The sequence below is a fragment of the Capricornis sumatraensis genome, chromosome 16, assembly GCF_032405125.1.
Source record: "Capricornis sumatraensis isolate serow.1 chromosome 16, serow.2, whole genome shotgun sequence".
In the NCBI taxonomy this organism is placed as follows: Eukaryota; Metazoa; Chordata; class Mammalia; order Artiodactyla; family Bovidae; genus Capricornis; species Capricornis sumatraensis.
The window spans coordinates 58,971,992-58,996,989 of record NC_091084.1 but is presented as its reverse complement, the minus strand read 5'-3'; the positions used below and the strand labels follow the sequence as shown (position 1 = coordinate 58,996,989).

The window sequence follows — 24,998 nt, the reverse complement described above, 5'->3', positions numbered from 1 at the left end:
TTGGATTCCTATTAGGCAAACTCCGGAGAGGTCAGTGCACGAACTCTGTTTAAGCCGCGGCGTGTTTAAGGCAGCGGAGTAAACCAATAGCCCCCCTGCTCTGTGCGATTTCATTGTGTGCTCGCGTTGGCAAGCTCCGTCGTGCGGGAAGGTGCGGGAAGGTGTGTCCGTGGCCCGGGAAACGCACGCCCTCTCCCACAGAACTTAGGTGCCGGGATGAAGCGGGGGGGAGTTGCCACAGAGGGGAGCGAGACCCCGGGGGCGCCCGATGCGCGCTCGCTCCCTTCAGTCCCGGCGTGGACCGCCCGGGTTTCCGCGGAGGGCCCGGGACGCGGGGTTCCCCCGGGCCGGGGCTAGGTCACCCATCGGAGGCGCGGGCGTGGCGCGCGCGTCCCGTTGAGGCGCCCCAGGGACTGGCGCGGCTTACGGGGCCACATCGCGGGGCCCAGGGGACTGGCCGAACGGGGGCGCGCGGGTCCGGGGCGCCTGGGCAGCCCGGGGACTCCCCCGGGCCGAGCGGGGCCGAGGAAAAGGCGCGGCGTTCCCTTTAAGCGGCCGCCCCGCACGGGTCTCGGTGGCGCGGGCGAGCTGGGGGAGGGGGGGCGGGGGGCGGCGCCGTTTGACCAATCGAAGCTCAACCGAAGAGCTAAATAATGTCTGACCCGAGCTCCAGGCGCAGGCTGGAGCTCCGGGTCCCGGTTGCCGCCGCGCCCGGGCGCACCCGCCCGCTCGCTGTCCCGCGCACCCCGTCGCGCCGGGGGCTTCCGGGCGCGGCCGAGGAACCGGTCCGGCGCGCCCCCCCACCTTCTCCTCGGGAAGCGTTGATGAGACGCTTGAACTGCAGCTGCCACCGCTGCTGTGGGGCCGGCGGCGAGCGGCTCCGCGACGGGGACCTGGGCTGGGCGCAGGGGCCAGGAGCGGGACGACGATGTGACTCCGCCGCCGGGGACCCGTGAGCTTTGTGTGGACCCGGAGGTAGGCGAGCATCGGACTTGGGGCTTGGCTCGGGAGCCGCCGGTTCGCCGGGGAAAGTTGGCTGGGGCGCGAGGGGTGGGGGTGCGAAGTTATGGGGAACAGGCCGGAACTCCTTTCTTCCCCTCCAAAAGAAGGGGGCATTTTGAGTTGTTCCTGTTGAGCTTTCTTCTCCCACTGCACGATCCAAAGGGGTAGCCAGGACGCCCGAGAGAGAGGGGACCCCGGGAAGCCCAGAAGTGGCGGAGAGAAAGCCGAGAAGAGACGCAGAACTGCGCGATAGAAGACGGCGCCCCGGGGACCCCCCAGAAGAGGAGGGGTCGTGAGAGCGATTTAGGGCGCCAGCTGTGTGGGGCCCCGACTAAGGTGACGGGGTTGGGGCTGAGATATGAATCTTTCCCAAGGGCTGGGCGGCCCCTGCGCAGGTTTTGGAGGGCCGCTTGCTCCTTCAGCCCGCTTACCGCTTCCCCGGGGCTTCAGCAGGGCTGCACACCATCAGCTGTTCCCCAGGAGTTGAGTTAAAAAGCGGACGTATACGGGTCCAGTACGAGTTTATCTTGGGAAACTTGACACACTCCTGCAGCTCGGACCTGAAAAGGGCTGCGGGACTCCGGAGCTAGTTGTGCTCACGCGTCTCCCCACCCCGGCCACCTCCCTTGAGGCACCTTGCAGAAAAGTGAAAAGTTTTGGCTTTCAGGGGCTGGGAGGGATGTGTGTATATGTATGTGTATGTGTTTGGCGGAGGGTGATGTTCTGACTCGAATAGGTCCCCGGGGATGCCATGCACAGCCGGGAAGAGGAAATGGGTGAATGAGACGTGCCTGGAAAGAAATAGCTGAGGGTTGGAGGCTCTTTGCTCGACGGGCAGAGAAGGGGACTTCCAGACTGGTGGCACCCCCTAGGGAAGAAAAGCCTTGGGACTGCTGGGGTGAACTAGAGTCACCGTCGAAGGATGCTGTTTGTGTGTTGGGGGTGGAGCGGGGTGGAGGGACACTGTTGGAGGGGCCGCGAGGAGGAGGGGTGGGGAGAGCGGCGCTAGGGAAGGTAGAGGGTGCCCTCTGCCGGCTAAGCTGCCCAGAGCGGCTGCAGGGGCGGGAGGCTGGGGGGTGGGGAAGTGGTAAGAGATGGCTTTGCGGGATCTCTTCGGTAGCTGGTAGGAGGGACTTGTTGAATGACGCTTCTGACTCCCGACTCGGATGAATTTCGACTCCTCGCGCCTCCCTGGCTCCAGTGCAAGTTTTCCTTGAGCTGGGGGAGCTTTGACAGGCTGTGGTTGGTGGTGTGTTAGGGATTCCTGGATCTCATTTTAGGGTCCTTCAGGGATCTTAACACTTACTCCTCAATGTCAGCAGTAAACAGCGAATATTTTCTGACAAGAGTGCAGGAATGTTCTTGGCCAGAAGCAAAGAAAAGCATATTTCTGAGTGTGTATTAATTCTCCTAGTACAGTTATCTTTTTCTAGCAAAGTCATGTGTAATTGGGAACGTTGATTTCTTTTTACTGCATATAAAACTGCATATTGATTTTAAATAGGAAGTAATGTTATTAAATGAGACCTTCAAATTGGTTTGACTTCTGGGAAAATATCCCCTTACCTTTAATTTTACCCCCCAAAAGTATTTTTATGTGAGTCTGTTATAAAGTCAGAGGCCATTTTGGTCTTAAAATTATATTTGTATATACTTATATTTTTTGCATTTTAATTTATTGAGGTATAATTACTGATTTAATTCGTCTAAGGGTGTTTGTTTACCTCATGCAAGATTATGATTTTTAGGTTGAAAATTTATAAGATTATGGGATGTAGTACTCCAAATTATTATAAGCAATAGATCATAAAGTTTTTACCCAAGGGACCATACCCCTTTAAAAGCGGCATTAATCCTGTTCCTCGATTTTGCAAATACCTTGCTTAAGGTCATTAACTCCTGTTCCTTGATTTTGCAAATACCTTGCTTAAGATTCTTCTTTTGCAAGTTTACTGCTGGAGGTAAGGGAAAGGAAAGAGACACTTGTTGAAATGTAACCATAACCTTTACTGGAATTTAAAACACGTTGGTCACCATTACTGGAATTCCCAGGCCATAAAGTCGTCTTTTTTTTTCCTTCCACTTTATTTTGCAAAATGTGATAAATGTTGGTAAATATAGACCTGTACTAAGTATTATGACAGGAGAAGCATTATGTATGTAGAGCTATTTTAAGTCATTACAAAACATTTTCTATTTATAAATGATATAAGCAGAAAGAAATGATTTCCAGATAAACAAGACTTACGTACATGTTTTGAAGCATTAGAACATTGCAGACACACTTAGACATCACATTTTTTTTAAAAAGGAAAATAACAGTAATTTTTCACATACCTTTGGAGGCTTTCATTGCCTATTCAGAGCTGAATTAGTAACTGGAAATCTCATTTATTTTAAGATTATTTAAGACTTACAGCAGGTCAACATTTGGGTGTCCAGAAAATAAAACATTTAGGAACTCTGTTTTAGGATGTCTTTTCAATAAGTGTAACTTTTACTTGCAAACAGAAGGAACCAAGAAAATGATCATTTGCCAGAAATACAATGACCTCACCTCAAATGATTCATTTGTACTATGTGAGTTAATTGCCTAAATCTCAAAATAGCCAAACAGGGGTGGGGAGATGCTGGAATGTTGCTGGTTCATTTGATTCACCTGGAGAGAGGGAAGTTCTGTAAATAATGCAAATTTCTAAAATCCTGGTTCAAAACCCTTGAATTTTCTGCTTAATAGGGGCACCATTAGAATGTAAGTTGTCCTCTTCTTCCTGGAATCTTTGAAGAGTTCCAGCTTTTCAATACTCAAAAAGCAGATGATTGATAATCTCATTTCTTTTAAATATAAATAGCTCTGGTTTTCAGCTTAACACACAGCAAGTTGAGCATGCCCGCCTCATAGTACAGCAAAGAGCTTGTTGATTTTTTGGGTACTTTTGTCTTTAGAACCTACTGTTAAGTATCCAGTACCTCCCCCCGACCCTGGTCATACACACACATCCACAGCCCTGTATGCAGGTGTGAATTTGTGGAATGTAAGAGCCAGCAGCTTTGGATCTCAACCATAGACTTAATCTTCTACTAAGTTTTAGAATATCGAAGACGTACACAATGGAAAGGTAATCTACAAGTACTTCATTAATTAACATTTTAGTTTTAGGAAGTTAGTCCCACAGCAAACAGACTGATTTTAGGCTGCTTGAATGAAAACAGAATGGAGAAGTATATGAGAGCTCAACTCTTAAGTATCTTTTAAAATGAAAACCATTGCCATTTCTGATGTCCATAAAACTGAATTTATTTTAATGGGGAAAACATTTTCAGCTTGTGTCTCCCTGTGTAGAAGATTTCCCCTTCTGTGAGGGGGCTCTCCTAGCCTAGCTCTGCCCAATGCATGTGAATGTATCCCTCTAATAGGGTAATTGGTAACTTGTCTCAACTTGTTGTCAAATGATTGTTATGGTTCCCTCAGTTTCCACTAATTGCAAAATTGCTGCTTAATTGAAGGACTCTCAGCCATCTAGTGCAGTCATTCAGCCACCGGCAGACTCTGTAATCTCAAGCTGTGAATTGCATTTTAAAAGAGGAATGGAGGAGAAAATTCCGGGGAATTCTGGGTTTCAAACGGCTAGCTGTTGCTTCATGGAGGAAGAAATCTTTGAATGTTTAACTGCATTGTGATAAATTTTCTCCATTAGGATGAATAACATGCCCAGATGGGCTTCAAAAGTGAGTGAGTGGACTTCTTGGTTACACTCTGCATCCATTTACTCTGTTTAGGATGGAGTCACGTTAAACAGTAAATGATGGCAAATGAAACCGGTATGTCATTTGTACACGGGGTTTAACCCTAGGAAACGGAGGAAGGCTCTGGTATTTTTAAGCTTAGACATATGTGTCCTCAAAGTCTCCTTAAACTTCCTGTTAAGTCATAAAATTATTTGCTGCTGCTGCTTAGTCACTTCAGGTGTCTGACTGTGTCACCCTATGGACTGTAGCCCACCAGGCTCATCTGTCTATGGAATTCTCCAGGCAAGAATGCTGGAGTGGGTTACTATGCCCTATTCCAGGGGATCTTCCCAACCCAGGGAGCGAACCCTGGTCTCCTGCATTGCAGGCAGATTCTTTACCACTGAGCCACCAGGGAAATCCTAGAATTGCTTAATCCTAAATATGTATACTTTGAATGCATCCCTGGCTTTCCAGAATACTCACACCAAAGGCTTAGAAAAGTCATGGACCTAGTTATTAAATATATGGAATCATTATTGATGCTAGATATGGAACAGTGGAGCTCACTAATATATGGACTTTGGAAAACTTATGGGGGTGACGGAGTGGTAAATGGGCATGTTTTCTAAGTGAACTGGAAGGTATTCTTGTTTCTGTAAGAAAAACATGAATATCTGTCAAAGTAGTAGTGTGGGAGCTTTCTTTAAATGAAAGTACTCAAATTCAAGTACAAACTCTGCGACACTACGCTTTTGGTGAAACAAATCTGACCCGATAACACTGGATGCTAAGAAGTGGCTAATTGCAGTGATGTCTCATCTATACATTGTCTAAAGTTTAAGCATGGGTTTCATTAGATGAATTGGGGGGTAGGTGTCGGACAGCAGAGTGACTGGGGGTGGGGAAGCAAAGTCATTTCAAAAGGTTCTATGACAGCCATCATAAAATAAAAGTTTATTTCCAAAGAGCCCAGAGAATAACGTGTGTTATGCAGTTTTCCCAAAGGTTCACTTGAAAAAACTTTTCATTGGTTGTCATGGTAGTAATGTCCTGATTTTGAGAGCTCGCAGAACCTAGTAGCTCTTAAATGTGCTTTCATCTTGGTTCCTTTGGTCTGGCTGAAGCTTCATGATGCTCCTCTGTGTTTCTGACATGCGTCTGCATTTTAAAGGGAGGAGGTCAGGCAGAGGAAGATTCCTTAACTCTAAGACAACATAACTAGGAAATGTGTAACATCAAGTGGTGAAAAAGTCACTTTACTTCAAAATAGCTTATTAAAATCAAACTGGAAGGCAATCTGTCATTTAATTACAGCTAGTACATATAAAATTAAGATTTATATGATGGAAATAGAACATAGACAGTTGCAAGGAATTTAATCAATTCATCAAAAGTGGAATAGCGCCACCTAGAGAACAAAATCACCAGCGTTACCAGCCAAACGGATTCTGTGCCATATGAGCCTCTTTTCCAAGGCTACGGTTACTAGGATTGCCTTGCCACCCTATTCAGATTTGGTGAGTGTATGTGTTGGTAGGGGTGTGGTGTTTGTGTGTGGGTGGTTTAGGATGCACTTGGGTTTGTAGATGAGATTTTAAAACAGGCACATACATACCTCAATATCTACACCAAGTCCTTTTTAGTGTTTTAATAGTAGCCAAATGTAGAATAACCTGCCAGGAAGAAGAGCTGGCCTTCTTTTTAACATTTTTTATTTTCAACAATATGTGCTGAAGCACTGAGTACAAAGGTTCTGATTTTGTTTACTTGCTACAGAGAGTTCATTGCCCTTTCTGAGATATAATAACACCAAATAAATTGAATAGAACTACCTTAAGAATGTCTTTGATCTGTGATCTAATTTTAACTTTAATGATTTGAGAATTAAAAAAGGGTCATATATGTAGCAAGACTTTAAACACCAAAAAAATAAGGGGGTAGGAGGAAGACAAGGAGAAGGCATTGTATGTAAGAGCTGCCTCAACCTTATGAGCCAGCTCCAAAAATTTATGGAACCAGGAACCAATCATTACAAATTAGCTTAAAATTATTTGATGCCAAAATCTGCATTTTCTTCATTTTTGCATGCTTCCGCAATAGTATCCAAAATGATTCTGGTCGGAGAAGAAACACTTCAACAAATATTGTTGAATGAACAAAAAGATTGATTAATAGCTGCCTCAGATTCTGACAGTGTGGACAATGAAGAAACTTTGTAATTACAAAAAAAAATTTTTTTGCTGGCAGAGAGGCAGAAATTGGAGGAAATAAGTGTAATATTTTTGTTTTCATGGTAGGTATTATAAATGTCCTTCAGTTGGGTGAATTCTAAGGTTGCTTGTGCCCAGTTTGGTTCACTCATAAAGTTGTCATGTTTGGAACATGAAATGTTAAAGCCGATTTAGATAGTAGCAACTATAAACCTGTTGGTGAATTTTCACTTAATGTTTTCAATTTGAGGTACTGGTGGCGATGCTGATCATTGTGCTTCAGGGAACAGAAAACAGTATAAGTTAAGTGAGTGTCAATTTCTGGTAAGCAGATAACCAAAGGAAGTTATTATATTTTCTGTGCATTGTGTCATGCATAGGAGCAATCAGGTGCAGAAAACTTAACTTTTCTGGAGAAAAATCTATATATCTCACACATACAGAGAGAGCGAGATGGAGGGTGGGGTGCAAGAGGGAGAGAGAAAAAGAAGGAAACTCATAGAGTAAAATTTTTGCAGCATGGGATTTAATCTAATCACTCTTGATTCGGAGCTGTTACCATCAGCATTTGCTGCCTGTTCTGATACTTGCTTTCTGCTTTTGAAAACTGAACCGATGCCCAAACTGAAACAAGTTTCCCTGTCTTTTCACATGTTCATTTATTTCTTGAATTATGGGGAGTGTTTTTAAACACAGATAAATTTCTTTTACATCACACAGAATCTGAAGGTCGAGAAATCTGCTTCACGCTGCTGGCAGAGATGCTTGGCGGAGTCCCAGGCCACATTCCTAGACCAAACTGTTGAAGGTGTTCTCTCTTATGCAACATGGGGAAGGCACATTCAGTCTTCTCGCACCGGCTGATAATGTATCTGAAGGCACAGACGACATGCTTATCATTTTGAAACATAAAGCCAGCAGGCATTCTGTTGAATGATAGAATCTGGATCAGCTAAATGTAAATTACTATGATTAGTTAGGTTCAAAGTCAACTGTATAAATAGAGAGAATATGGAGTTGGGACCAGATTTGGGGGCTGACTTAGACTGCACAAAGGAAACTCAGAGGTTTTAAACGGTTGCAGGCTATGAGTGTGAGACAGTGGTGTGTCTATATGGCGGTGGGGGTGGAGGGACTTGGATATAACTACTGCAGTTTAGGGCCTTCCAGGCAGCTCAGTGGTAAAGAACCAGCCTGCTAATGCAGCAGACCCAGGAGACACAGCTTTAATCCCTGGGTCGGGAAGATGCCCTGGAGGAGGAAATGGCAACCCACTCCAGTATTCTTACCTGGAAAATTTTGTTTACAGATGAGGCTGATGGGCTACAGTCCATGGGGGTCACAAAGAGTCAGATACGACTTAGCACACACACACACACACACACACACACATACACACTGCAGTTTTGGTCTTCAGTTTTAGTTTGGGGAAACTAATAATTTCCCCCCATTTCTCAAGTAAACTATACCTAGAATAGTACAGGGAAGTCCACTCAATGTTAAGTGGCAGCCTGGACAGGAGGGAAATTTGGGAGAGAATGGATACATGTATAAGTATGGCTGAGTCCCTTTGCTGTCCACCTGAAACTGTCATTACATTAACTGGCTATGCTCCAATAAAAAAGAACAAGTTTCAGTTCAAGAAATGAAATAGATTGCTTTCGGTACAACACTGATGAAAGGGTATATATTGAGATCAGTGTGACCAGGATGCATAGGAAGTTGGAAACCATTGCAAGTAAGCAATGACTGAGGAAACTTGGAATGGGTGGCTTGGGGACAGGAAGACTTAGGCTGGAATGGCAAATGTATTTTTGTCTTCTTTAGTCTAAATTCACATGATGGTAGCTCCCAGAAGTCTGGGTTAAGAAGAGTTCTGAACCCAAACCCAGCCTAATGCTGTCGCTGCCCACCATGTCTGGGGGACTAGGGGGCAGCGTGTCTGACTTGTTCTTGATGTCCAGTCTAGAGGACCGTCTTCACAATTGTGAAGAACTGGCATATGGAGGAAAGAGAGAGTTTACTTTATGTTGCCCCAGAGAGCAGATCTAGAACCAGTGATATAAATTTAAGTACTGTACGTAGTATCTAAAAGAACTTTCATTTCGATTTAATTAAGTAAATATCACAGGCTCACCACATACAAAGCATTGAATTGAGTGAATTTATGATTTAACAAAGAAAGAATATGGAATATGATCAGCTTCCTGTTATAAGCACAGACTGAAACCCTTTTAGAAAGGAGAGATATTAACATGGAAGCTTGGAGTTAGGTATATTCTGAAGTACCTTTGTACTCCTAAGTTTTTTCAAATATATCGGTCATATCATCAGTATGCTCCTTGTTTTAGTTCGCATACAATCCTGATGACAGTCATGTATTTCTTTGGGTCTTCTGCCTGAGATAGGTGCAGCATCATGAACTGAGCATCAGAAATCCTTCCCATTTCTTTGAAAAGTGCTGGACTTTTGCTTTTTTCATACTTTCACGTGGGTTCTCAAAAGTAGTTATTTTTCCTTTGGATCATACAGAATGGAATGTTTTAAAAAAGAGTCCTGATCAGGTTCAGACACCCAAATTGCTTAAGAAATTAGCTTTTGACGTTAGATTTTTTTAGAGTTCAGTAACTGAACTAAAAGAAGCCCACAGCACTCACCTTCTTCCCCCTCTCAAAGTACGGCACCCTTGGCTATTAACAGTTTTCCAAAGAGTTTCCTTTTCTAAATGTAAACTGTCCAAGAATTGGCCCCTCCCTCAACCTTTTCATGTTTCAACATGGATAGATTAACTTTCTTTTTTTTTTTAACAACTTATTTTGCTCTTCTGTTGAACAGTCAGAAATTAATTAACCCACATTTAATATGCAAGTTTAGACTAGAGGTTTCACAGCCCACTCCTAGGAGTCATGACCGTTTTATTCTGCATGGTGGTCTCTCATTACTGCTGTCAAATATTCATATTTTCAGTCAGCAAAACAAGCAGTTTACTGTTTACATACTCTTTAGAGCTTCACATATTTTATAGTTCATGTTGCTGCATGTATGTTTTCTCCTGTTTCAAAGCTTTTCTTTAAAGAAAGTAAAGGTGTTATACATGGGGAATGATTCTTTTATTTATTAATTCATCTAGCATTAATTTAGTGCCCAGTGGGTGCCAGGCACTGGGCTAGATGGATCCATCCATCATCAGGTGCTCCCTAGTAAGCCACTCCATTGATTCTCCCAGGTAAGACTTCCGTTACTTCCTTATATACTCACTTCAAAAGAGTATTTTTAAAAGCTGCTGAACAAATTCTCTGAGTCATTTCAGAACTTCCTGCCTGTCTTGTATTTTCAGTTGTGGATTGTAATATTTTGGAAAAACTTATGTCACTCTTAAGAGAATAATCTCTTATATATATATAACAATTGAGTATCATTTCATGTTCAAATTAAGGCAGTGAAAATGCTTAGACATTGCCTTAAACATTTCGCTATTGGTATTCTTATTTATTTCTGGAGGAACTCATGTTAATGGTGCTGGTAGAAGCCACAGTAGAAGAATTTCTGGACTAAAAATGCCATTCATTTCCACTGGTGTTATGATGGAGTTTTTTCCTTACTTACAAGGACATGTTTGGGCCTCTTAGTATCCAGGAATGTGTCTTTTATTTGACAGTGTTTATAAATCCCATGTGTTTCCCCCCTCAAGGAGCTAAAATGTGAGAATGCTTCCATTTACTAGAATCTGGTTTCATGATTCTGCTGAGTAAGAAAAAGAAGGAAAGATCAGTGTTGTGAATATTATCATTAGTCAATAATATGTTTAAGTTTAGTAATGGTATTTTTTAAAGAGTTTACTGAAAACCACTTTTCAGTCTGTTGGGTGGTCTCCTTTTACCATGAAGTCAGGAGGTGTTTTGACTCAAATATATGAAATAAATAAGAATACCATGTGGTATTCATGGATCGTGTAAATATGTCAATGGAACTAGAGCACAGTTTGGCACCATCAACTCAGAAATATTTAACCTCTTGATATAAAACAAGGAAGCAAACTCTCACATAGTTCTCTTGTGAATCTCAAAAAAAACAAATGAACCACCAACCCAAGCCAAAATTAAAAACAAAAAACCCACAGGATTAGGAAGTGGTGAGAAATCCCATTGTCCTGCTAATACCAAACCTACAGCCGTGTTTCTAACCTTCTCTTTCCCTCCTGAGCAGGGCTTTCAGATTAAATTGTAAACCCATAAATACAAGAGAATAAGCCGTAAATAGTGACCGAGACCTTTGCGTTCTTTGAGACAAAACCAGAGGAGTAGACACAGATCTTCTAACCTCCAAATTAGTAGTATAGATGTAAATAAGTAAATTGTAGGACTGGATTATTCTCGCTCTGACAAAATCTCCAGTAGAACCCCAATGTATAAAACAAAATAAACAGTGCTGGGCTCGTTGAACTGTAAGTGGGAACAGCAGAGTCCTGCTTCCTTGACCTTGACTTCGCCCCTTGCAAGAAGCCTCTTGATACTCTTCTCTGCAAAACCATGTTGGAAAACTGTTGTTCTTGAGAGAAGTCAATAAGTAGAAATCCCCAAGTCCTAAATCTTTCTTCCTTCCTCATGGAAATGACCGTCCTGCCTATTCTTGCAGCCATTCTCTTGCATTCAGGATTGTGTTCATCCTTTTGTTTAAATTATGCAGAAATGGAAACTTGGTAATGTAGATATGGATATGTGAAATTTTACCTACTGGATAATTTTTGGTAATAATCGTAGACATGTAATGGCTTAGAAGCAATGCAGGGTGACCTTATCTTAAAGATTTTAATAATCATTTAAGTTTATCTTCATTAATAAAATTTTATCAGGAATTTCCTGGAGGGCCAGTGGTTAGGACTCTAGGCTTTCACTGCTGGGGCCAAGTTCAGTCCCTGGTCTGAGAACTAAGATCCCCAAAGCTACGTGACATGGCCAAAAAAATAAATAGAATTTGTTTTAAAATGTTCTTCCTAAAATACAAGTATATTTCTCTGGTTTTCACATCCCTGGCAATGATTTTCTTAAAACTTGAAAGTGTCTATTATTCCAGAGTATTTGATTGTTCTTCAAAACTAATCTCATGTTGAAATTTAGGGGAACCCTTGCCATCACTGCTTCAAGCAGTATCAGAGGTTTTGATAGCTTGTCCTAGTGCCGCGCCCTGATAGACATTGGTACTGGGACCAAAATTTAGTTGACTTGTCATCATTAACGTTCCTACGTGAATGTATGTCATATGTAGGTAAGATTTTATGTACATGCTAAGTTGCTTCAGTTATGTCTGACTCTGACCCCATAGAAGGTAGCCTGCCAGGCTTGTCTGTCCATGGGATTCTCCAGGCAAGGATACTGGAGTGGATTGCCATGTCCTCCTCCAGGGGATCTTCCCGACGCAGGGATCATAACCCACGTCTCTTATATCTCCTGCATTGGCAGGTGGGTTCTTTACCACTAGCACCAAGGTTGTACATTTCAATAAAAGTCTTGTCCACAGGTATAGGGTTCCATACATTAAGAAAACTTTTTTGCATTTCTTTTCCATGGGGATGGTCTTGATCCCTGTCTCCTGTACAATGTCACGAACCTCATTCCATTGTTCATCAGGCACTCTATCTATCAGATCTAGGCCCTTAAATCTATTTCTCACTTCTACTGCATAATCGTAAGGGATTTGATTTAGGTCATACCCGAATGGTCTAGCGGTTTTCCCTACTTTCTTCAATTTAAGTCTGAATTTGGCAATAAGGAGTTCATGATCTGAGCCACAGTCAGCTTCCGGTCTTGTTTTTGTTGACTGTATAGAGCTTCTCCATCTTTGGCTGCAAAGAATATAATCAATCTGATTTCGGTGTTGACCATCTGGTGATGTCCATGTGTAGAGTCTTCTCTTGTGTTGTTGGAAGAGGGTGTTTGCTATGATCAGTGCATTTCCTTGGCAAAACTCTATTAGTCTTTGCCCTGCTTCATTCTGCATTCCAAGGCCAAATTTGCCTGTTACTCCAGGTGTTTCTTGACTTCCTACTTTTGCATTCCAGTCCCCTATAGTGAAAAGGACATCTTTTTTGGGTGTTAGTTCTAAAAGATCTTGTAGGTCTTCATAAAACCGTTCAACTTCAGCTTCTTCAGCTTTACTGGTTGGGGCATAGACTTGGATAACTGTGATATTGAATGGTTTGCCTTGGAGACGAACAGAGATCATTCTGTCGTTTTTGAGATTGCATCCAAGTACTGCATTTTGGACTCTTTTGTTGACCATGATGGCTACTCCATTTCTTCTGAGGGATTCCTGCCCGCAGTAGTAGATGTAATGGTCATCTGAGTTAAATTCACCCATTCCAGTCCATTTTAGTTCGCGGATTCCTAGAATGTCGACGTTCACTCTTGCCATCTTTTGTTTGACTGCATCCAATTTGCCTTGATTCATGGACCTGACATTCCAGGTTCCTATGCAATATTGCTCTTTACAGCATCGGATCTTGCTTCTATCACCAGTCACATCCACAAGTGGGTATTGTTTTTGCTTTGGCTTCATCCCTTCATTCTTTCTGGAGTTATTTCTCCACTGATCTCCAGTAGCATATTGGGCATCTAATGACCTGGGGAGTTCCTCTTTTGATATCCTATCATTTTGCCTTTTCATACTGTTCATGGGGTTCTCAAGGCAAGAATACTGAAGTGGCTTGCCATTCCCTTCTCCAGTGGACCACATTCTGTCAGGCCTCTCCACCATGACCCGCCCGTCTTGGGTTGCCCCACAGGCCTGGCTTGGTTTCATTGAGTTAGACAAGGCTGTGGTCCCAGTGTGATTAGATTGACTAGTTTTCTGTGAGTATGGTTGCAGTGTGTCTGCCCTCTGATGCCCTCTTGCAACACTTACCATCTTACTTGGGTTTCTCTTACCTTGAGCATGGGATATCTCTTCACGGCTGCTCCAGCAAAGCACAGCTGCTGCTCCTTACCTTGGACGAGGGGTATCTCCTTACCGCCACCGTTCCTGACCTTCAACGTGGGATTCCTCCTCTAGGCCCTCCTGTGCCTGCACAGCCACCACTCCTCGAGCAAGAAGAGATAAGAAAGCCTTCTTCAGCGATCAATGCAAAGAAATAGAGGAAAACAACAGAATGGGAAAGACTAGAGATCTCTTCAAGAAAATTAGAGATACCAAGGGAACATTTCATGCAAAGATGGGCTTGATAAAGGACAGAAATGGTCTGGACCTAACAGAAGCAGAAGCTATTAAGAAGAGGTGGCAAGAATACACAGAAGAACTGTACAAAAAAGATCTTCACAACCCAGATAATCATGATGACGTGATCACTAATCTAGAGCCAGACATCTTGGAATGTGAAGTCAAGTGGGCCTTGGAAAGCATCACTACGAACAAAGCTAGTGGAGGTGATGGAATTCCAGTTGAGCTCTTTCAAATCCTGAAAGATGATGCTGTGAAAGTGCAGCACTCAATATGCCAGCAAATGTGGAAAACTCAGCAGTGGCCACAGGACTGGAAAAGGTCAGTTTTCATTCGAATTCCAAAGAAAGGCAATGCCAAAGAATGCTCAGACTACCACACAATCTCACATGCTAGTAAAGTAATGCGCAAAATTCTCCAAGCCAGACTTCAGCAATACGTGAAACATGAACTCCCTGATGTTCAAGCTGGTTTTAGAAAAGGCAGAGGAACCCGAGATCAAATTGCCAACATCCGCTGGATCATGGAAAAAGCAAGAGAGTTCCAGAAAAACATCTATTTCTGCTTTATTGACTAAGACTTTGACTGTGTGGATCACAATAAACTGTGGAAAATTCTGAAAGAGATGGGCATACCAGACCACCTGACCTGCCTCTTGAGAAATCTGTATGCAGGTCAGGAAGCAACAGTTAGAACTGGACATGGAACAACAGACTGGTTCCAAATAGGAAAAGAGTACGTCAAGGCTGTATATTGTCACCCTGCTTATTTAACTTCTATGCAGAGTACATCATGAGAAATGCTGGACTGGAAGAAACACAAGCTGGAATCAGGAAAATATCAATAACCTCAGATATGCAGATGACACCACCCTTATGGCAGAAAGTGAAGAGGAGCTAAAAAGCCTCTTGATGAAAGTGAAAGAGGAGAGTGAAAAAGTTGGCTTAAAGTTCAACATTCAGAAAACGAAGATCATGGCATCTGGTCCCATCACTTCATGGCAAATAGATGGGAAAACAGTAGAAACAGTGTCAGACTTTATTTTTTGGGGGCTCCAAAATCACTGCAGATGGTGACTGCAGCCATGAAATTAAAAGATGCTTACTCCTTGGAAGAAAAGTTAGGACCAACCTAGATAGTATATTCAAAAGCAGAGACATTACTTTGCCGACTAAGGTCCGTCTAGTCAAGGCTATGGTTTTTCCTGTGGTCATGTATGGATGTGAGAGTTGGACTGTGAAGAAGGCTGAGCGCCGAAGAATTGATGCTTTTGAACTGTGGTGTTGGAGAAGACTCTTAAGAGTCCCTTGGACTGCAAGGAGATCCAACCAGTCCATTCTGAAGGAGATCAGCCCTGGGATTTCTTTGGAAGGAATGATGCTAAAGCTGAAGCTCCAGTACTTTGGCCACCTCATGCGAAGAGTTGACTCATTGGAAAAGAGTCTGATGCTGGGAGGGACTGGGGGCAGGAGAAGAAGGGGACGACAGAGGATGAGATGGCTGGATGGCATCACGGACTCAATGGACATGAGTCTGAGTGAACTCTGGGAGATGGTGATGGACAGGGAGGCCTGGCCTGCTGCGATTCATGGGGTTGCAAAGAGTTGGACATGACTGAGCGATTGAACTGAACTGAACATTAAGAAAATGCATCCACATGTTCCACTTGATCCTATAAATAACCCTTTGAAAAAAACTGGGCATACCTTATTCCCATGTAACAGTTGAGGAAACTGAAGCTTGGAATAAATAAATTGATCTAAGTGGCACAGCTATAGAACCAGAGCAGGGATTACAGCTCTGTGTTCCTAATCCAGCCCTCCTACCATCACACAGGCTATCTAAACCATGACCTGCAGAATTCAAGACATCATATTCCACCCTTGTTAACATGAATGCTTGGCACAGATGGAGACGAGTGCCATCACCGTGACCTAGTCTCCGCTCTCTAGAAAAGAGATTGGCAAAAAGTGATGGTGGGAAGATAAAAAAAAAATGTTTATTTTATGGACTTTTTAAAGTTCCTTGTTTTAAGGAAATAAAATACTTGAAGAGAGAAAAAGGGCATGTCTTGTTCTTTGAGCTTCTTAGTAATAATTTTGCTTAAAGCTGAGGATCCTATAAGTGAACTATTGGAGAGCATAGCATGGAGCAGTGGTTCTTAAAGAGGGTGATCATCAGGGCCTTTCCTTGGTTGTCAAGTGGTTGGGAGTCCGCCTTGGAGTGTAGGGGACGCTGGTTCAATCCCTGGTCCAGGAACTAAGCCTGTGTGCCACAACTGCTGATCCTGTAGGCTCTAGAGCCTGTGCTCTCCAACCAGAGAAGCCACTATAATGAGATGCCCTTGCATCACAACAAATAGTAGCCCCTCCTTACAGCAACTAGAGAAAGTCCACGAGCAGCAATGAAGAACGAGCACAGCCCAAACTAACTAAATAAAATTATTTATTTATTTTTTAAAAAGGTGATGATCATCAGAATTACCTTTGAAACTTAAAAAAGAAAATTCACAGAGACTTTTCTGGTGGTCCAGTGGTTGACTCAGTACTTGCAATGTATGGGGTGTGAGTTCAGTTTCTGGTTGGGGAACTAAGATCCCACATGCCACCCAGTGTGGCCAAAAAATAAACATTAAAAAAACAAACAGATATCAGGTTCTAGTCCCTGAGATTTGGAGGTTTGGGCTGCAGCTTGGGCATGTGTTATGTTTAGAAACTTCCACAGGTGGTTCAGACTTGCAGGAAGGTTGAAGAATTGCTGAGCTAGAACCCGAATACATTTTAAAAGACTCATCATTGACTTCGTCGTCCAAATACTTGGATTTGAGCATGGTTAGAAGGGATTTGCAGCCTTATAAATAATCAGAAACTCCAAAGCTTTGAAGTAGGAGGCCTGTTGAAGATAATCTCCTGACTTGTAAGATGTTTCCTAATCACAGACTTCCATGTGGCAGCAATAGAGTAGGCCTGGCCCAAGGATGGAGTAGGATTCCATGGCTACCACTTACTTACAAGGTCTGGGACCTTGTACAGACTATGTCTAATCTCTGTGCCTCAGCCTCCTAACAGGGTTGCTGTAGGGATTGTTGTTGTTTAGTCACTAAGTCGTTGACTCTGTGCGACCCCATGGACTGCAGCATGCCAGGCTTCCCAATCCTTCACCATCTTCCAGAGGTGCTCAAACTCATGTTCATTGAGTCCATGATGCCGTCCAACCATCTCGTCCTCTGTCGCCCCCTTCTCCTCCTGCCCTCAATCCTTCCCAGCAGCAGGGGCTTTTCCAGTGAGTCAGTTCCATCAGGTGGCTAAAGTATTGCAGTTTCAGCTTCAGCATCAGTCCTTCCAATAAGTAGTCAGGGACATTTGACCCATGTCCTTTAGGATTGAATGATTTAATCTTTCTGTCCAAGGGACTCTCAAGAGTCTTCTCCAGCACCACAGTTTGAAAGCATCAGTTCTTCAGTGCTCAGCCTTCTTTGTGGTCCAACTCTCACAACCATGCACGACTACTGGAAAAACCATAGCTCTGACTATACGGACCTTTGTTGGCAAAGTGATGTCTCTGCTTTTTAATCATCTTTTTATGTTTGTCATAACTTTTAAGGAACAAATGTCTTTTAATTTCATGGCTGCAGTCACCATCTGCAGTGATTCTGGAGCCAAAGACTTATTGTTGAGACTATTAAGAAGTTTATCAGTGGGCTTTCACGGTGGTCCAGTAGTAAGAATCCACCTTGCAATGCAGGGGAGCGTGGGCTTAGTCCCTAGTCTGGGAAGATCCCATGTACCATGAGTGACAGATCCCATGAGCCGCGACTACTGAAGCCCAAGCACCTAGAGCCTGTGCTCTGCAGCAAGAGAAGCCACTGCAATGAGAAGCCTTCACAGCATGACGAGTAGTAGCTCCCGCTCTCTGCAAGTAGAGAAAGCCTACACAGAGCAACGAAGACCAGTAAAATTAAAAGAAGACTTTATTAGCATGCTCCCTGTCTAAATCTGCTTCACTTTGCTCCAGCGGTAACAAGAAAAGAGCCCTGTTGTTGTCATCTTTGGAGGCTAATTTGTTTACTCATTGACTTTCTCTTCCTTTCATCCAACTAAATCCGACTCATTGTTTAGACTCACCTCGAATTCAACTTCCTCTGGGAAGACTTTTGCCCAAGAGAAACCTACCCTATTTGGATTCCTGAATCATTCACAGTCTCTATCTTACAATAGTTAATTATATAAGCAATAATTGTGCAACTATTAAACACTGGGTACCTTCTCTGTATAGGTTCTCTGCTAGGAGCTGTGGATGTGAAGTTTAGTCTAGAAAAACATTCTAGAATATCCTGCTTAGGATAGTCTGTGACTTTAAAGGAACATTTCTTTCTCTCTTTCTCTTTCTCTCTCTCTCTCTTTTTTTTTTTTTTTTTTTGGTATACCTTAAGGTACCTTGTGTTTTTATTTTTAATTTTTAAATATTTATTTATTTATGGACTTTTGACAGCATAGAGTCTTAGTTGTGATATGCTGGGTCTTCCTGTAGCACGTGGGATCTTTCATTGCACACAGTCTTAGTTGCTTCATGGCTTGTGGGATCTTAGTTCCCCCACCAGGGACTGAACCCCTGTCCCCAGCTTTTGGAAGGTGGTTTCTCAAACAAGGCCACTAGGGAAGTCCCTAAAGAAACACTTTTTAAATAGAAAGTTCATGAAACAGTCTCAGCCTGGGACCCTGCATCTCTGGAGCTGATGATCAAGTTTCATTCCATTGCTCAATAGATCTATGATCTTGGGCAAGTCGCTTAAATTCCTTGTGTCTAGAATAATGAGGGAAATCCTCGTCCCCCTCCTGTGTTTCCATGAGGGGACTTGATCTGAGGTAGCAGGAAATAGGCCCCACTGCACTTTCTAGCACAGCTTTCCTAACATGACTCTGACCCTGTATTTTTCCCATTTGACGTCTTATTTCTATTCTGTTCTCAGCAGAAAATCCCAAGGAGAGGAGGGGTGGTGAACCCAAACATGTACTAGTGGGAAGAGTTAAAAAGAAGTGGTAATTTTTTCAAAGTTGAGTGAGCTATATGTCCCAAGGAAGTTGTCTTTTAAGTTAGGTTTTTTCTTTTGTGTATTTTAAGCAAAAGCTTTATCTCCTATATTGTCGTTAGTCTCCATAGCACATAGCTGACTGATGTGCACATACAAAGTAGGGGGTTCCACAGCTATTTGCTAAATAATTTAGCATGTCTTTTTCCCTGGAAAAGATAAAGATTCCAGCATTGTGATATTCAGCTAAAAAAGCACTCTAAATGGGAAATTGGTTCTATGTAAATATTCATAAATGAGCCTTTTGGTTTCCAGTTTATGAAGCTCATCAACTCTGGACTTTTTATGGGTCCTTCATGGGTGGTAGATGCCAAGCAGGTAATTCTCTAAAACATGATCTATTTTAAACAAAAACTTGTACTGACAATTTCCTCTCCTCTCTCACCTTCCCTTCCTTTACTCTCTAAGGAATCCCCATGTGCATGTCAATTACAGCACGTTCTACATTGAACCATAATTGTCTGTAATATGTCTTACCTGTTCCCCACCCCTCACCCTCCCGCCCTACCCTTTAATAGTGAAGTCCTCAAAGGCAAGGATTCTGTCTCATTCCTTTTGGTATTCCCAGTATCTGTGCTCAGAGAATGTCTATTAAATGAACAAAAGTTAAAATGTCGATTTCAGGAGAATGCTAAGCCATAGTCATCCGAAGTTATAGTCACCCTAAGCTATGAATTTGACAAGTTGACATATCCAAATAGAAGATAACCCAGCCATAGAAAGAGGATGATGACCTTTGTAGCTATGAAGGGAGAAGAGGCCAAAATGTAGCTTTAAAAATATTTGTAGGTTTTTTCCCTCATCGAATAAATATGGAGTACAACTTAGTTTCCTTCTCATGAGGAAATGACAGAAACATAGCCTGTTATGACCTTCAACTTCAATAAAATGACCAGAGCTCTGCTGATGAAATATGAGCTTGTATCCTTGACCCTGACATATACCTTGGAAGTGTTAACGCATTGTCTCTGTGTTTCTGTGAACATTTTTTTTTAAAGAATTGTTTTTGATCTAGTGAATCTCTAACTCAGTATTTAGCCATATAATATTGACTATTTTGGGGTAACATTGAAACACCTCCCTTGAAAGCTATTGAGTTAGCTGGGCATGCACCCAACCTCCATAACTAATTTTTTTGTTATATTTGAAAATCAGTGAGAATTTAAACTCAGGATTCAGTCACTTGAAGAATCTATTAAGAGTTACAAAGTTAATTATTCCTGCTTTACAAGAAACTTACTTGAAAATTATTTTCCTAAAGCAAAGTGCATTTAAACTTGGTAAGTTCTTAATAACCTGTGCTGAATGAATAAATGAATCCTGAACTAAAATAGAACACATTCTGATTCTTAATCAGAGGTGGTTTAAACCTTTTGTGCAAGAGGGGACTCTGACTTGAAATAATACAGGATAGTAAGCCTCCTAGAGAAATTTCTGTAAGGAAGCATGGTTGATTGTGAAAATGAAGCTGAAAGTGAGAGGACATGGCATTTGACCCCAAGGAGCCTGAGAACGTCTCAGCAGGGTTCATCAAAGTCATTAAGTGGTGGTCTCAGAATGCATGGTACTGTTTCGACTACCTAGCCCCAACTGGAATCAGGAACCTTACTCAAAGACCTTCCTTAATCAAAGCAGAAAGGAGTTCTTCACTTTCTTTGAGTTCCAAAGAGGCTTCTGGTTTCCAGGCATCTAGATAGCAGTACCAAGTTAGGGTACCACCAGTGAACTTCCTCCTGTGGTTATTTCTTACTTCTTGGAATGTTTCACTTCAGGAAGGTGAGGAAAGCAACCTTGGGGTTTTCATGATGAGTTTAACATTGTGGTGCAGCTTTGGCCATCCATTTCATAGGAGATCTGCTTTCCAGATGATGTACAGATGTGCATATGGAGATGAGTGGGTTTTTTCCTTTCTTGCCTTTTTAAAGAGTCTTTTTTTTTTTTTTTTCATTCTCTTTCTAAATTTGGTGTGTAAGGTCCTCCAGGGAGCATTTGTAAAAGTATCTGAAGTTTGCATCTGATTTTAGAGGAAAGTTGGAGGCCTACCTGCATGTGACAGGCACACGGCTTCAATGGCTACACTGATCGCAAAGATAAGGGCCATCCTTTTGGATCATTTGTTTGACATTGATCATGCATCTGTATTCAGGTCTGAATGTTTGCCCCATATATGTTTCCCTGATTTCCCTGTTAAGGCTTCTGGATTTTGCAGTATATTCCATTGCAGATGACCACATATGGAGTCATTTAACCACGTGTTTTCCTCTTCAAAGTCTTTCTTTGGCATTCTACTCTTATGTTCTGTTTAATTTAGGTTCCATCGTTTAGAAGTCTTCTTTCTTCGCCACCATCTGAGTGTCTCAGAGACTTTGGGGGATGGGTCTCGTTCTCCTCCTGTGTTTGGCCATCACCACTCAGCTTGGTGTTATGCTTTACTTGCAAAGGTTCTTTATAGGACTGCCCTTTGTTGGTGACCCTTGGCATGATGCTGTGGCAGGTAGGGTGAGAACTCTGACCCTCTGCCTGTCACAGAGCTGAGGCAGCAGAGTCCTTGAATGGGCTCACTCAGGAAGGTTCACCCACAAATTTGCCCAATTTGTTGGTTAAAAAAAAATGAGTAGTTATCAGCCATTTCATAGGGTCAACTTAATAGCAAGTGGGAAAAATAGGACCAGAACTCAGATCTTCAGCCCCCTAGCCCCAGAGACTATTTTCTACATCCAACCATCCTACTTTAGACTGGTTTTTTCCAGGAAAATGTCTCCAAAATTGAGATGGGTGGCCACCACCACCCAGAGTTTTTAAGATCTTTCTTGAATTTGTTACGATATTGCTTATATTTTTATGTTTTGGTTTTGGGCCACGAGGCACATGGGATCTTAACTCCCTAACCAGATGTTGAACCCCCTGCACTGGAAGGTGAAGTCTTAGCCACTGGACCACCAGGGAGGCCCCCCTTCCCCCAACCCAGACTTTTTATTTTAGTTACCACCAGGTCCCAGAACTGCTCTGAATCTCTGGAGTGTCTGTTGTATCAGAGCAGTTTGAAGGATTCTTTGGTGCCAAAAATGAAGTCTAGGTTAAACATTTTAATTGGTTATTTTTTTAAGTTTTTGATAATTTTTAAGTTTTTGACATGATTCAAAAATCAAAATAGTATTAAAATGTCTACATTGAGAAGTCTTGTCCCACCTGTGCTATGCTCACTTGTAACCCCACCTGACACATACTTCCTGTGGGGTGGATATTTGTTTCCATCTCATGTGAATCCTTTACAGTATGTTTATATGGAAATACAGGTAAATATGGATATTATTTATATTACCCGATTTTAAAGCAAAAGATAGTATGTATATGTATACATGGGCTGATCTGTATCTTGCTTTTATCACTTACCAATATATTTCAGAGAGCTTTCCATTTCAGTATATGGAAGCTAACTTGTTCCTTTCAATTGTGTGAATTTATTATGAATATGTACTATAGTTTATCTGTTTTCCTTTAGCTAGAAATGGGGCTTCTTTTTAGTTGCTACTCTGTGCTTTATTGCAATTAATGACCTTGTGTATTCGTCATTTTGTACATATGTACCTACCTGTTACTGTACATGTATTCTCAGGGAAATTCATTTAAAGGTTTGATAAATATTGCCTTACTGTACTGCAGAAAGGTCTTGAACTTTTTGTATAGCCACCATCAGTAAATGAGAGTGCTTGTTTCAGTACCAACCTTACCAACAGAGTGCATATTAGTCTGAAAGATGAGAAACAGGAGGTGACCTTGTAAGTGAGGCCTCAGTCTCTTCCCTGGCCTCTGGTTTGCAGCGGGGATGCTGCCCAGTTCCAAGAACCGGTGCCGGCATCAGTTCCAATGGAAGTAATATCTCAGTGTGGCCATGGGTGTGTGCCAGCTCTAGTGACACATGGAATGGACCCGCGTTGCCACTTGCAGAATTTCCTGCAGTGGAAGGTTACACCTGCATTCATTATTCACCTAATAGCAATACTGGGTCGAAAGAGCCCAGCAGTGTTTACTGGGGCAGAAAAGGCTATTGTCCCACTGCAGTGCACTACGTACCAGGCTTTCAACACTTGTTTCCCACCTGCTAACCTTATTTCTAGGGACTGAATTCAAGAGAGAGATCCCAAATCAGAGTGGAAGTCTCCCTAAGCTTGAAACTTTCATTCCCACGGGGATGCTCTTTTGAAAAATAATTTTGTACTTCCCCCAAGAATGGCAATCCACTCCAGTATCATTGCCTGAAGAATCCCATGGACAGGAGAGCCTTGGACTACAGTTCATGCGGTTGCAAAGAGTCGGATACAACTGAGCAACTAACACTACTAGTACTAAGTCTTTTATAAGATAAATTTAAACTGTAGGATGGAATGTTACAGTATTGCTAGACTTCTCCAGCTGTAGGGAGTTTCCTGCATGATGCCAACAGGCCATCCTGTAAATGCAGATTTATGCCCTAGACAACATCTCCAATTGTTGAAGAGCATACATATATTCCATGTCATCTTCGCAGGACTCTCTGCCACTTTCACTGCTAAGACTGATTCTCCGTTACTTTTCTCTGTGAGTTCCTGAATTTAGGGGAAAAAACTCCTTTTCATTCCACTGCATAGAGAAGTGTGCCAAGTGAGACTGGCAGGATGGTTATTCAGTCCAAATGAAACTTCTTCTTTCTCATAATTTTTGATGGGGCCACTTTAAAGCAGAAAGCCACTCCTCTTCCCCTGTGAGGACCAGTTGCACTTGGGGAGTTGATTGATGACTGTATCTGGCCTACACAAGAAACACGGAATGATTCCTGGGCTTAAGGGTGGACTGCCAGAAGCTAGCTGACACACCACTGACAAATGTGGATACACATTTTCTTTTGTTAATACCTGTCAAGGCTTCACAACAGGCATTTCCAGTTTTGTTCTCAAGCTCCTTACAGCTGCTTCTCTAGAAGCTTACTGTCTTCTGAGGGCTGACTGTTGCCGGAAGCAAGGTGTTGTTTTATGCCATTATCATCTGACCCACCACACACATTCAGGACATCATCCCAGGTGTATGTTCTGCATCAACTCTATAGAGCCATGGGGTCCGTTTTGCCTGGCCATTCACATGGAGGGCCTCAGGGTACCAGTTGGGTGGCAGAGAAGATGCATGAGGCCTGCATTCCATTACCCTTCTTCCTTTGGCTTTTTGGCACGATGGTTCCTATTAGCACAGTCTGAGAGTCCGCCGTTCTGTCTACACTGGACCATCTGGTTTCCTGTCTTTGGGGCCCTAACTTGTCTGAACTGCTCCCCGAGAATAACTTTGACACTCTCTAGCCTTACGTTCACTCCCGTCTCAGACCCTCAGCTCTACTCTTTTTTTTTAAATTTTTGACTTCACTGGATCTTTGCTGTGGTGCTCAGGCTCTCTAGTTGTGGAGCGTGGGCTTGGTTCCCCGTGGCATATGGCATCTTAGTTCCCAGACCAGGGATCAAACCCGTGTCCCCCTGCATTAAAAGACAGTCTCAACCACTGGACCACCAGGGAAGTCTGCCCACAGCCCTATTCTTGAGTAACAGGACAAACTGCACGGATCAGAAGCGGGGTAGCCTAGTTTGCCAGGTCTCTACACTTGGAAGGGATCAGGTTGAGATACTAACAAGAAAGATTTTTATGTCACAAGTATTTTTTAAAGGCACTCGGGTGCTTCTTGATTGAAGTCGTTCTTGCATATGTAGAGCTGACAGGCGTGTAGTTGTGGC

The 24,998-nt window shown here is 42.8% G+C and overlaps 1 protein-coding gene across 2 annotated transcripts in view; it reads left to right on the top strand.

The window, feature by feature from the left end:
• Positions 1-24,998, top strand: part of BDNF (brain derived neurotrophic factor) — a 40,312-nt gene that overhangs the window by 242 nt on the left and 15,072 nt on the right. The window contains exon 1 of one of the 2 annotated variants that reach the window (XM_068988936.1): positions 102-161. The exons of the other annotated variant lie outside the window; for it this stretch is intronic. The gene's annotated coding sequence lies outside the window, so the exon portion shown is untranslated. Of the gene's footprint in view, positions 1-101; positions 162-24,998 lie in introns of those variants that run through there. 2 annotated transcript variants of the gene reach the window in all.